This window comes from Miniopterus natalensis, chromosome 16 (genome assembly GCF_054644295.1).
Source record: "Miniopterus natalensis isolate mMinNat1 chromosome 16, mMinNat1.hap1, whole genome shotgun sequence".
In the NCBI taxonomy this organism is placed as follows: Eukaryota; Metazoa; Chordata; class Mammalia; order Chiroptera; family Miniopteridae; genus Miniopterus; species Miniopterus natalensis.
The window spans coordinates 13,935,887-13,949,864 of record NC_142096.1 but is presented as its reverse complement, the minus strand read 5'-3'; positions in this window follow the sequence as shown (position 1 = coordinate 13,949,864).

Below are 13,978 nucleotides of genomic sequence, written 5' to 3'. Positions count from 1 at the left end.
TATCACATTCTACTGACTAACGCGAATTACAAGACAGCCTACTTTTCAAGGATTGGAGGAAAAAATTTCACCTTTTCTTAGAAGATACAAACAGATTCATTGTTGAGGGCATGGTTACCATAAACCATTGATGTGTGCTACAGTTGACACAGTTGATACAGTTATTCTTTTATAATCCATGTCACAAAGTATCGAAAAACACACGTAATATATCCTTATGTACAAACCTGGAAACCTTTACAGTTGTCTTTTATTTAGATGTTGAAATCATTTTTCATTACTCAACTTTCAGTCTATCTTGACCTTGATGGTGACTTTCAAGAGTAGAACTTACAAATCGCCAAGCTCACAGTTTGTTAGACCCCAGGGTGAGGTGTCCTGATGGTGTTACATAAGATACAGATTATGTGCAATGAATCAGTCTGCCAGGACCTTGAGAGAAAGAACTTCTAAACCAAGTCAACAGCTTCTAGCCTTGAACTCCTGCATTTGAGCAAGAATGCTCATAGTGGTTGAAAGGAACAACAGTACAACCTAACTTGGGCCCTTCTGTGTTCTTGGTCTTCTCTTTCAATTTTTTATATACTATATATATTTTATTATAAATACATTTATAATATATATTTATATTTGAAAGTTTAGGTACAGTGTAGGATGGTATTTGTGGAAGACTTCCTCCCATTTCTGATCTGGTTGAGAACAGCTGTAGAACTATTATTTGTGAGTCATAAAATTTATAAAATAAATTTACAAAAAGTATAGAAATGTATTTATATTAAACATCCTACTTATAAATATATATACATATATATGTATGTCTACATGTGTTTTATTTGCATATGTATATATGTATGTATGTGTGTATATGACATGTATTTGCATGTATCATAAATTCATCTCTGTAAATTACCTATGATGGTGGCAAATACTGCTAGGTGTAAGTTTCAGGCTGAAATTCTGCTGAGATAAAAGATATCTGTGAGATTAAGTAGCAATCAGCATGACAGTGTACCCCAAGTCCAGAGAAGGTGATCAGGAAAGCCTGGTAGGTCAATAAGGCAAATCTGACCCTAACCTGAGTCTAACACCTGGTATAAGTGTTCAGGTCTTAGGCCAATCACTTTATCATCACACTCATGCCCAACTGAGTGTATTAAAATTCAAATAAGCCATAAAAATGAAGAACTTGTATGTGTCCCTCTACCTTGAAACTCTACAAGAACATCCTTATTGCTGACTCATCTACCTATAAGCCAAAGTGTTTCCTGGACCTACCATGTCACCAGGACAAAGGTCCTCCATCTGAAAGCCACAAGTGGGGGAGTTTACAGGAGGGCCTGGATAACAACCGCCTCTAGAAGGCCAACCATGCCCGTCTTTGCTCTCCACTCCCCCTAATAGCCATGGGGCAAAGTTGTCCAGCACAAACAAATGATAAATTTGAAAATCAAACCCCAAACAGGCAGCTATATATTTGTACATAAGAATATATTATATGTGTTTTTCTATACTTTGTGACATGAATTATTATAAACACACATTATACATAAGAAACTCACCAAAATCTTGCTTCCTGCTGACTTGCTAGTCGGCGAAGCTGAGCTTTTTGGAAATTTAAACAGCAAAATAATTTGCAAAATAAATAGCAAGGGCTTCCATGTGATTCTCAAGTATAACTTTCAATTTACAAGTCTTTCATCTGTCCTTACTTTTCATCTGCTTTCTTCTCTTCAGTATTACTTGAACCACAGCATTTCCATTAGCATGAAGATTCTGAAAATTGCTTGAAGGCTTCCCTAAGGGATACCGAACCATCTACTTAGATATTTTAAGGTACTTTTAATTGTAGGACAGTGGTCTCTGGATACCTCCCGTATGTCATATGGATTGGTGAAATTCAATCAGCTCAGGATTAGCCTGAAATAATAATGATAATAATAATAGCAGTGGTAGTGACAATAATGCTAGTAATAGTAGTAGTAGTAATAATACTAGCCACTGTGTTGATCACTACATTGTCTCATTGAATTTTTTTGATAACCTATAAGCTGGTTTTTTTAAAAAATGAGGAAACTGGCTCATATTTTACTAAACCACACAGCTAACACATGGCAGAGGCAGGATTGAACCCAGGGCCATCTGACTCCAAAGTTCATGCTCTTAACTACTCCTCTGTGTCCGAGGACACTGGGGAGACGAATGATGTAAGACACTATCAACCATAGTTTATATTTTGGACTTTATTCTAAGGGCACTGAGAAGTCACATGAAGGATTTGAAGCTGGGGTGTGACAGTAATAAGTCAGGAATTCTAAGCTCTTTATATATGTTAACTCTATAACCCTACTGGCTGCATAACTGGAGAAGTTCAGCCTTAGAAAATTTCAGTAACTGATGTCAGGCAACCAGAGAAAAGCTGAGCTGGGACTCACACCCAGGCAGTCTGTCTCCAGAACCCAGAGATCACACTGCCTCTACTGAGTAGCTTTGTGTTTCAGAGGAGAGCGTGTGGGTCAGGTGTCCCATTCATCAGTCATATCACTGGTCGTCTATCTGCCGTGGGTGCGTACAGCTGGAGGGAGCCTTTTGACAAATGTGGACATTACTGGCAGAAGTACTTTCTGCACCTCTAAGATGTCTTGTACTTAAGAGGCTCTCCAAAAATGGGAGGCAGTCCATATTTCAGCCACTTCCATTAAGCGGCCGTGTGCCTTCCCTGGATCTCCTGCCTTACAGCAGGCCTTGGATTGATCATAAGGTCTTCTTTACTTAGTGAAAGTTTGCCGCTCTCAGCTGCCCAACCATCCTGCACTCTGCTCCTGATATCACAGTCTAATAACTTTAATGCGAGATGCATAAGGTCAAACCCAGCTTTCGGGCCCTTGGGTGGTTGTGAATCATTTAGCAACTACAGCCAACCTTTAATGATAGCGAGAAAGTATTGAACATTTTGAGCTTTCCTTCCCCCAAAGGATCTGTGCTCTATTACACTCATATGTAAGTGCCCCTTTTCTGAAATTCTAGATAAAACTCTGCCTCAGTTCCTGAGGATGAGAAACGGGGGGATATAGAAGCAAAAGCTAATCATTTCATTTTGTTTTGCATATGTTTGTATGTGGAAAACTCAAAGACTACAGATGTAAGTGTATTTTAATTAAGCATTTTAAGCTGTTGAAAGTGATTGCTTTGCAGAGTTTCTCTTTTAAGTAATATATTCTCAATACAAACACAATCTTCCACCCATCCACTAAAAATTTTATACATATTTGTATGCATATGTGTAAAGACATATGTACATAAAATTCTAGTTCTCCATTCTTTTTTTAATATATTTTTATTGATTTCAGAGAGAAGAAGGGAGGTGGAGAGAGAGATAGAAACATCAGTGATGAGAGAGAACCACTGACCGGCTGCCTCCTGCACACACACACACACACACACACACACCCGCCCCCACGCTGGGGATCGAGCCCGCAACCCAGGCATGTGCCCCAACTGGGAATCAAACCACGATCTCCTAGATCGTAGATCGATGCTCAACCACTGAGCCAGGCCAAATGGGCCCCCATCCTTTAACTAAAATAAACTGAGGCATATTCAGTACTAACAAGCTTCTCAGGTCTTTCGCTGTTTTTAGGACATAGCATGTGTGGGTCGCACTTACAATTCTATGGCTAATGAACCATGATATTTTGACTATTATTCGACAGCTGGGAAATTTTTCTCTGGGGCTATGTATTCATCACCTGCACCATTACTATTAATATAATTGGCTTTCTTAAATGAGGCAAAATTCTCCCTGCTCAGGGTGGTGGGTTCAGGAGACGGAATGCAGAAGAATAGCGTTGAAAGAGTCGCGTGACTTCCTTCACTTCGAGTCTGCTCACCCCAGCCCCGTCTCATCGCCTGACCTTCTACAACTACCGAGCAGTTTTGCCCCTTTGGTGCCAAATGAGGGACTTGAAAGCTCCCTCTTGCCCCTCACGTCATTTTTCATGTTACTCAAATAGCCACGATGAGAAATGAGCTGGGGGGGGAGCGTGGAGCTTCAGAGTATGTGCTTTGGATTGACACAGGCTCGATAGTTCTATTACTTGTTAGCTTTGGGCAAGTCACTCAGATCCCGGAGCTGCTCCCCATCGGTAACACGGAGGTTATCAAATATACATCATGAAGCTCTGTTGAGGGTTAAATGGGAAAAAAAAGTATTTAATTTCTCACCCCAGGACCTGACACCTTGCCAGGCACTGTTATCATTGATATTATATCAACACTATATCATTATTATGATTATCAGCTGTAATGAGGAAAAGGTTGGGCCCTTTCCCCTCCCTCCAGCAGTCAGTTCAGTATCTCCTGTCTCCCGTCCAAGACTTTCGAAGGGATATGCCAAGTTCAGGCTGTTATTGCTGTTTTAATTATTTAATATTCACTGAGCGCTGCGATGGTGGAGCGTTTGTGGAAGCCCAGAAGGAGGCGGGCGCGGCCCTTCCCGCTCTGCAGAGCTGGGAGCATGGAGCTGGCTGGATATGTGGCTGAGAACAGATCGGCCCACAAAGACCATCTGGACCAGTGCAGTCAGGGCTCCCGGGGAACCTGTGGGGCCTCTGACTAAACCAAGATGTTTGGATTCTAATCGACTTCACATTAGCATTCCCCAAGCCCTCCTGTCTCAGACGCTCATTCCTCCTAAAGAGGCATGTGATGTATAGGATTTTCTTCTGCCCCATCTTGCTCCTGTCAGCTGGATCGATACCCTGGAAAACAGAGACTTTTCCCTTATAATAAAGCAAAACCTTAGTTTGAATAAACATCGCTGCCAAACCCTCACTTTGAGAAGCCTGAACACATTGGGGGGTTATGGCTCTGCCACTCCAATAGTACTTGTCCTGGAATAGATGACAGTTTCCCTTGCTTGTTGGGGAAGCAGGCAAGCCTTTTTGAACCAGCTCTATTTCCTAGAACCAATCTTTAACTTCCAACCTTTCTAAAGTTGTCTGAAGGACAAGAGTGTCCTGACTTCTAATGTCCATAACATTGGTTCAGAAGCTGTCTCCTCCAACACGTTGGTGACAAAGTCCTATACTAAGTTATGAAATGCATCCTGTCGTTGCTTTCTTGACTTCATTACCTGCATCAGCCAGGTAAAAGGCATTCAGAGAAGTCTAACAATAGTTAAGCCAGATCTTCTTATTAAAACCCTGTATTATAAAGCAGGTCTACAGTGCTGGGGAGTTACCTGGAGCTCCCCAGATAGTGCCAGGCATATAGAAGCTACTCGGTTCCTGTTTGCTGAACTGAGTACCACAGTCACTACCAGAAGGATTATCTCTCGGCTTCCATGGATTTGTATTTGCAGTGTCATGGTCAAGTAGTCTTACAGGAAGACCTCAATAAACAATTCTCCACAATTCAGACAAGCAAATAGTCAGTAAATATATGAGTACGTGTGTTTTAGATATGCTGGAAGTTGGAGAGAAGGGGCAGCCATACTCCTATGGAAAGAGGTAAATGCATTGTGCAATTTCTACAATATGGGGCCATGCAATAATATTTGCAGTTAGTAATCATTTATATATTATAATATATATAACATAATTATATATAGGTGTATATAGTGGTTTCTATAATGGCTGATGATATAATGGTCTACAGCTCACAAAGTACTTTTGACTATGCTATCCCGTTTGTTCTTCGTAACAGCGAAGTGCTAAGGAAGGTGAAGATTCTCCGTCTCGTTTTACTTGCTCACTAAGCTCAAGCACACTGACTTTTCTTCCTTTCCCCCAAATGCCCAGTTCTCCCTGCCCGGGCCTGGTCGCGTGCCGCCTCCCGCTTCTGCGCTGCTCTGCGTGGCTGGCTCCTTCCTGGCGCTCGGGCTCAGCCCAGGTGTCGTCCCTGCCCCCTGGCTCCCGCGCCAGCCATTACCACGCCGTCTGGTTTCATTCTCTTCGTGCCCCGTGCCACTCTCTGAAAATGTCTTCTTTAGGTCTCTCTTAGTTGTTTACTGTCCAGGTCCCCCACTAGCTTGTGAGTGTCATCGTCACTCCTGGGTCCCCATGTCGACCGCAGAACCTGGCACATGTTAGGCAACCATTAAATGCTCATTTAATAAACAAGTGGATCCAAAAGCAAGGGCAGTTTCAGGGTCACTTAAATACTGACCTGCATTTCCATTAGTATTTAAAATATGCCAGTTTCTATTGGACTTTGCTAAGCATGGAGGGAAATGGCCATTTATTATTACACTTGGGTCGTATCATTTCACTCTCCTCCATCCAGGACATGCGTAACTCAGGAACGTTTCACCCTATTGTCCCAACCTCTTACCCTCTCCCTCCCCTGTCTCACTCTGCATCCCATGTCTTCGCTTTCCCAGTTTATTCTATTTCTGTACACAATAGGAAGGGAACTTACACTTATCCCATTACCTGGGATAATGCCTAGCACACCAGACACTATGCTGAGCGCTTTACATGCATGATCTCATTGCAGTTTGCCATAAGCACCCTCCAGATGCTGGCAGGCACAACAATTTGCATTATAATTCCCCACTCCTTTCTTTCTGAAACTAATTTTTTCCTTCTATCTTTTCCACTTTCTACTAACTTCTTATAATAGTTGTATTTCCAATAGAATGAATGTAATTTTTAAAGGTCCTCTGATATGGGCCAGGAAATTTTCCCAGGCATATTTTGGTCATTTGGCTCTTCAGATGAGTCCAGGAGTCTTTCCTTTTAGATAAAGAACCCGAGTTTTCTATGATGCCATCAGTGTGGTTCACAAGTTCATGTTTTCAAAGCAAAGAATGAAACCTCTATTCTTAGATCATGGTATGTGCAAACCACAGGGTCGAGCGTCACATTAGTTAGCTAATGATTATAACTCTGTGGTACAGGTGTCGTTGTCACCATTTCATGGTGAGAAACTTAATTCTGCTTCAGAGTGTGGCCAAAGCCCTGCGGCTAGAAATATGTCTTGGATTGGAACCAGGGTTTGAGTGAATCTAAGCAGAGAATTCAAAGGCAAGTGTTGAGTGTTTACAATGAATCATATGGAAGAATTAAAATGCCTCCCTATCTTACTAATAATTTCTCAGACCTGCTAGAAAAGACTATATTACTCCAAATAATTGAATGCTACTCATTGGGTACTAGTCTATGCTGGTTCATATGCCAGGTGTTACTGTTCAAAGATAAATAGGAAGGGGCACGGGTTTTCTTCTTTTTCATGGCTGAATAATATTCCATTGTGTACCTATACCACATGTTCTTTATCCATAAAGGTTGCCACTGTGTCTTGGATATTGTGAATAAAGCTGCTATGAGTATGGGATGCACCTATCTCCCTGAGGTCCTATTTTCATTTCCTTTGACTATATACTCAGAAGTGGGATTGTTGGCTCCTGTAGTAATTCTCTTTTTAGTTTTTTGAGGAGCCTCCATACTGTTTTCCATAACGGCTGTACCAGTTCACATCCCCACCAGCAGTGTGCAGGGGCTCCCGTACTCCACATCCTCACCAACACTTGCTGCCTTTTGTCTTTGGATAATGCTCATTTTAAAAGGCGTGAGGTGATTCCTCATTTTCGTCTTGGCTTGCATTTCCCCGATAATTAGTGAAACTGAACGTATTTTTAGACACCTGTTAGATATTCACGTGTCTTCTTCAGGCCCTTTGCCCGTTTTTAAACTGTGTTATTTGACGTTTGCTGTTGGATGTTAACTCTTCATCAGATGTACGGTTTATAAATATTTGCTCCTATTCAGTACGTTGTCTCTTCACTCTGTCTGTTCCCTTTGCTGCATAGAAGCTTCTAGTTTAATGCAGTCCTCTTGTCTGCTTTTGCTTTTGCTGCCTGTGTTTTTGGAGTTGTCAGAAAAAACAAACACCATTGTCTAGACCATTGTCAAGAAGCTGTTTCCCTATGTTTTCATCAAGTAGTTTTATAGTTTTAGGTCTTTCCTTTAAGTCTTTAATCCATTTTGAGTTTATTTTTGTACCTAGTGTAAGATAAGGGTCCAATTTCATTTTTCTGCATATGGATTTTCAGTTTTCCCAACACCATTTATTGAAAAGACTATCTTTTTCAATTGTATGTTCTTAGCACCTTGTCAAAGCTGATCATCAATGAATGGATTTATTTGGGGGATTTCTGTTCTGTTGCATTGGTTTATGTGTCTGCTTTTGTGCCAATACCATACTGTTTTGATTATTGTAACTTTGTGATATATTTTGAAATCAGGAAGCGTGATGCCTACAGCTTTGTTCTTCTTGCTCAAGATAACTTAGCTTTTCGTTGTCTTTTGTGGTTTTATATCAATTTTAGGACTTTTTTTTTCTATTTCTGTGAAAAGTGCTATTTGAATTTGGATAGGATTTGCATTGAATTTTAGGTAACTTTGGGTAGTATAGATATTTTTAAAATACGATTTCTTCCAGTGTATGAACATGTGACATCTTTTCATTTATTTGTGTCTTCATTAATTTCCTTCATCAATATTTTATAGTTTTTAGTGTACAGATGTTTTTACCTCCTTGGTTAAATTTATTCCGAAGTGTTTTATTCCAACCTTTCCAGCACTAACATTCCAAACCCATCTAACCTCCAAGCCACTAGCCAATATTTGCTTTGTATACTGATATCTCAGTAACTGGAGGAAGAGGTAAAGTGAAAGTCTTCGCCGGGCTCTAGGGCAATCAGAAAAATCTCGTCAGGAAATGTAACTAAGTTCTGATCTGATTGCACCTATACAGTACCTTTATGAAAGAAATGTTTTGAGGAAGAAGCAGTGCAGGTGTGTTTACTTCTCAGAGTTGATGCCTTGCATGAGACAGGATTTTTTTTAGAATCTCCAGGGTTTCGTCATTCAGTCATTTTTTAATCCTTGATATAAGTAAAAGTCTTATAGATTGATATAAATATATCTAAAGCAATATTATACTCCCAGACTCTGTGTCTGACATGTAGTTGATCAATAAATATTAGACAAATGAGTTGAAAAAAATGAGTTACATGAATTAATCAATTAATGAAAAATCTCAGGGTAGGGGATTAGAGGTTTTCTTCAAAATCTAGATATTGAAGTATCTCTGCAAATTTTTATACCAGTAAAACATCCTCCATAGCTGGAGTAAAAGTGGTAACTTCCAGTGCATTTAAAAGCTATCAAAATAATAATAATACAAAGAAGACAAATAATTGCATGTTCTCATCAGATGTGCATGATCGTAGTGCCTCCCTCAGTTAACATTAAATATGATGTAATCTAAGACCCTAAAAAAATCTTCTCCATGATTTTATACTTACAAATGATTGGAGTTTGAATGGAAAAAGAATCTGCTGCTTGTTTCTTAATTCAGAGCTTACTGAGCCAGGGGAATCGGAACTGTCCTTCCCCCATACAAATGCGTACAAGGTGCTGAACTGCATGAGGCAGTGGGAACCAGAAGAAGGGGCTTCATCTTTCTGGGCCATTAGTTATTCATAGAAAGTATTGCTCTAATGAAATGTCAATACAGGCGACGCGTACTTTTCTGATTGTGGATTTCTGCCATGTTGGAGAAACTTGGAAGCGGAGAATGGGACAGTAGCAGAAATTCTTGTTAATAAATCCCTGCGTGTGCCACATAAAATGCCCTGTTCATCTGTGAAAAAATAGGGGAGGGGATGGAAAAGAAAGGGCATTAGTTTAAATTCCTAGCGATTCCCACTTGGAGAATGCAGTTCAACTTCAGACAGGACTCAGAGTCGCACCTGACTCTGATTCTGTTGTGCAGGTTAACTCACCATGGTTTACAGTATCTCCAGGACAGCAGGCTCTCTTTCTTCTGTGATGCCCCAGACACTCCAGCACCCTACAGACCTAGGGAAACGACATTTCACGGTAGCACTGGACTGTGCACGTGGTTTTAATGGCTGCAAATGGGACAATTATGTTTTTAGCAGATGGGTCCCCCTTTGAAGAAAGGAATACAAGGCAATTATATTGATACATGTCTCCCAGGGCTTGACTGACACACCTGAAAGGGGGGCAATTCCCCTTGAAACCTCTCATCGCTTCTTGGTCTTTATGGTTGAAGAAGCACAACTTTTACAACTGTCAAGGCCTACTGCTCCCCTGACCACCATCCTCTTCCCCCAGTGGGGTTGCACACCAATGACCAGGACTGTTTCAAGAGTGCCCCTGATTCTCAGGTCACCTTTGATCTCTCTTAAACTAACCTGCCCCCCAAATGGGTTCTTCTTGCCAAGAAAGGGTTGACAGTGGAAGAGTGCATTCTTGTTATAGTCCTGACTAGTGTCATGAGAAACGTTTTTTCATGATTTTAGCAATAAAAAGAAGGCGATTTAACCCCAAACTCTCTTCTTTCCTGATTTTGTTTTAAACAACACACTTTAACATTTTAAAATAGTTTAAACAGGTGTCCAGTAACAGAATGACAAACGTTAAGTGTGAAACCTGAAAATTAGGAAACTGAACCACATATGGTCTTTTTTTTTTTTTTTTTAACATCCGCCTGCGCTGGACTGGTAAGTGGTCTCATCACTGTCAGGCCAAGCAGGACTTGTAAAACCTGGGAGGTGGGCTTTCAAAGTAACATTTGCTTGGTGCCTTTAATGATTTTTGTAATTAGTCATTTAAACAGATTGCCCTGTGATCCAAAACTGGGAATGCAGGGAGATGAGCTGAGAAAGTCATTTCCTAAAGATGTTTTAAAGCTAATTGCAGAAAATGAGGCTTGTCTCTTCGCAGGATTTTCTGGCTCATGTTTCATTGGGTGGGAATGGAGCTGGAGAGCCACATTCTCCAACAATCTATAAAATGTATATGCCCAGAAGGCATTCTTTCTGACACCAGAGAGCTAAAGGCCTTTGTTGCCTAGCAAAATTTAACAGATAAGTAAGTGATCCAAATATGCAATGACAATTTAGACACCAGAGGGAGGGAAACTAAGGAAGTGATCTTTCACAGGAACAGGGTAAGAGTTCTGGGAGATCCATGACTCTGCCATCATTGAATTAGACAGTTATACTTTGTTAATGCACGTTGAGTGACTAATTCAGCTTTCACTTCAGAGATAAAAGTAGAATTTTTCAGAGCATGTCAAAAAGGGACTCAACTGCTTTAATGAATCCATGACTCCCTCACTAGGTAGCAGCCTCTCAGAACCTGCCTTGTTCTCAGCAAGCCTCAGTTGCTCCAGGTGAGAGAAAGGGCTATTTAATTCTCACCAATAATTATATTACTCTCTTATGAGAGTTCTGTTGATGTCTCAAGACCTTTTTAAAAGTTTGGATGATATAAATCTCTGTGTTTCTGCACACATACATACATACACACTAACTTTGTTTATAATAAGAAATAATAGTTAACAGTTCCTAAGTGCTAACTACATGCTATGCACAAGTCCAATCTCTTTAAGTGGCCTAATGTATTAAATTCTCAGACCTTTGAACAGAGAGGTTTTGCTAATCAGGAAACAGAGAGACAGAGCATTTAGGTAACTAGCTCAAGGTCGCAGAGCTAATAAAGGGAGGAGCTAAGATTCAAACACAGGCAACCTAACTACTGAACTGATGTTCAAAGTACAAACCTTCTTTCCTTCATGTCCTTCAACATTCCCATTCCCCATCTGTAACCAAACATATGGAACACATAAATTTCTCTTGTGGGCCTTAACATCACCACAGAGCCTGAGATAAATGTTGATTGGGTGCTGGATGACAGGGGAGCATATTGCGATGGAGGGTGGCAGTAAAGTTGGTTGATTTCATACCCTGAAAAATAAAGACATGAAAGATCATTCATGTTTTGATGGCCGGAGAGAATAGAATGCCATGAAGTAAAGAATTCTGACCATGCCAAGCAAGGGCAAAGGGAGAAGCCAACCTTCAAAACTGATGTCTGGCACATAAAGTCCCTTGGTGGCATCTGCTCCATTGCAGATTGTCTTGTGTTTTAAAATCCCCATTGCAGATTGTCTTGTGCTTTATCACAGAAACATCTACCATCCAGAGTTTTCCATCTAGCCAACTAAAGGAGTAGAATTTCATGGAAATAGCAGAAATGTTGCTTGGGGTAGTTCCTTTAGTTGATGCGCAAATCCCCCTTCCTTATGATTACCTGGCGTTCAGTGTGTTCCTGACGTGAAATTATAGACAGTCATTGTTTCCAAAAGAAAGCAGGGCAAAGAATTACACCAGAACATGTGTGTTTGCAAGGTCATCTGGTCTTTAGGGCTCTGTCCAGCACAAAATATGGAAAACCAAAACCATTCAGTGGCTCTTGGGACAGGAGAAATGATTTGGGGTGAACTGTCCTTTCTGTTTTGAGAGCCATATGAGGCAGGAGACATTAAGAACTTGAGCAGCTCTAATTCTGGTTGCCTAATGCACGGTGCTTACTGAGGTGGCGGACAAGTCTATTTGCCTCCACTGAGCAGGGCGAGCTGTCAGCAGAATGCTAAGTAGCTGTTTCAGCGGCGCTGATTGATTCGCAGAGATGGCACAGATGTGACCTCCTCAGTCAAAGTCAATGTTTTCTTGGCCCTCAGAATTTCAGAAAAATACAAATGCAAATGAAAAGTAATGACAAGGCCCACATATCGCCCCAGAGTCATTGCCTCAACAATTACTAATGCCTGCTAGGCTTCCAGCATCCTGCTAGGTGCTGACAATGACATAAAAATCATCAAAGACATAACTCCTGTTCTCTACAACATTAATAATGATAAAGTAGCAAAAGTTATGTAGTTTTAAAGATCACAGAGTTTAAAATTTATTTTGCCTCCTATATTCTGCTTCTTAAATTAAACGTAAGCATGGCTTGCACGTAACCTTTTTAATCTAGAATGCCCTGTTCTTTATTCACCTGGAGGACCTCCACATATCGTACAAAGTCCAGCATGACCGTCACCTCGATGGCATGAAGCCCCAGTGGCCATGCCCACACTGCGGTCCTCATCACTGTCTCTGTGCTCCCTTTAGACCCCCACCCATACCACTGCACTCAAGAGGTTATTGTAAGTATCTGAGTATGTGTCTGAATCCCCCATCCAGTGGGGGACCACCTTTGGTTGAGGTTCTTCTAGATTCAGGCTGTTCTTTAGAATCATCTCTGGCCATGTTTAAAAAGATACAGAAATTCAGGCTCCAAACCAGACCCATTGGCTCAGGATTTCCAGGGTATAGACCTGCACGTCTTTATTTTAGTTTACTCTCCACAGGTAATGTTGACTTACAGTCAGGGCTGAGAAGCACTCACTGTGCCTGGTTTCTTTTTATAGCTCCAATGCCAGGAACAATGTGTAGCACACAGCAGGCGCTCAGATCATGCTTGTGGACTGAATGACTTACTCACATCCACTTGATGTCTCTTTGTAGGTAAATATCTAAATTATACGTGGCACCAACTTGCAGGGTCAACACAGATGTTTTTGTAGGCTGTCCTTGAAGATGTCTGGGTTTCTACAGCTACATTCTCTGGTTGGGCCCTGGGCTTTAGTACTCAGATGAAGGCAGTGATCTGCAGTGGAAATATTTTCCTTTGAACAGTAATTGTATGAAGTTTTGCAGTAAACAAGATAGAATTTAAAGATAGAAGGGATTTATTGCCCAAACGTGACAAGGAAATAAAGACTATAAAAGGCCTCTCTGTATATTCATACACATGTCCAAGTTCAGACTAGAAAAAAATCCCAAGAAGTTATCTCTTCTAAGGTCTATGATCAAGTTTCTAACTACCCAGTGGACACTTACACATTCAGATAACATACTCAAAAATGGACCTTACTGTCCTTCCTAAACAGCTCCTCCACCTTGAAGGAATAAATAAATAACATATTTAAGTTACTTAACCTGTATGAGCCTTATGCCCTTATCTGTACAGTGATGCGATTAACTACAACTTCTCAAAGGTATCGTTAGAACGAAGTGAGGTGATAAATGTCCCAGTGCTCCATAAATATTATTCAT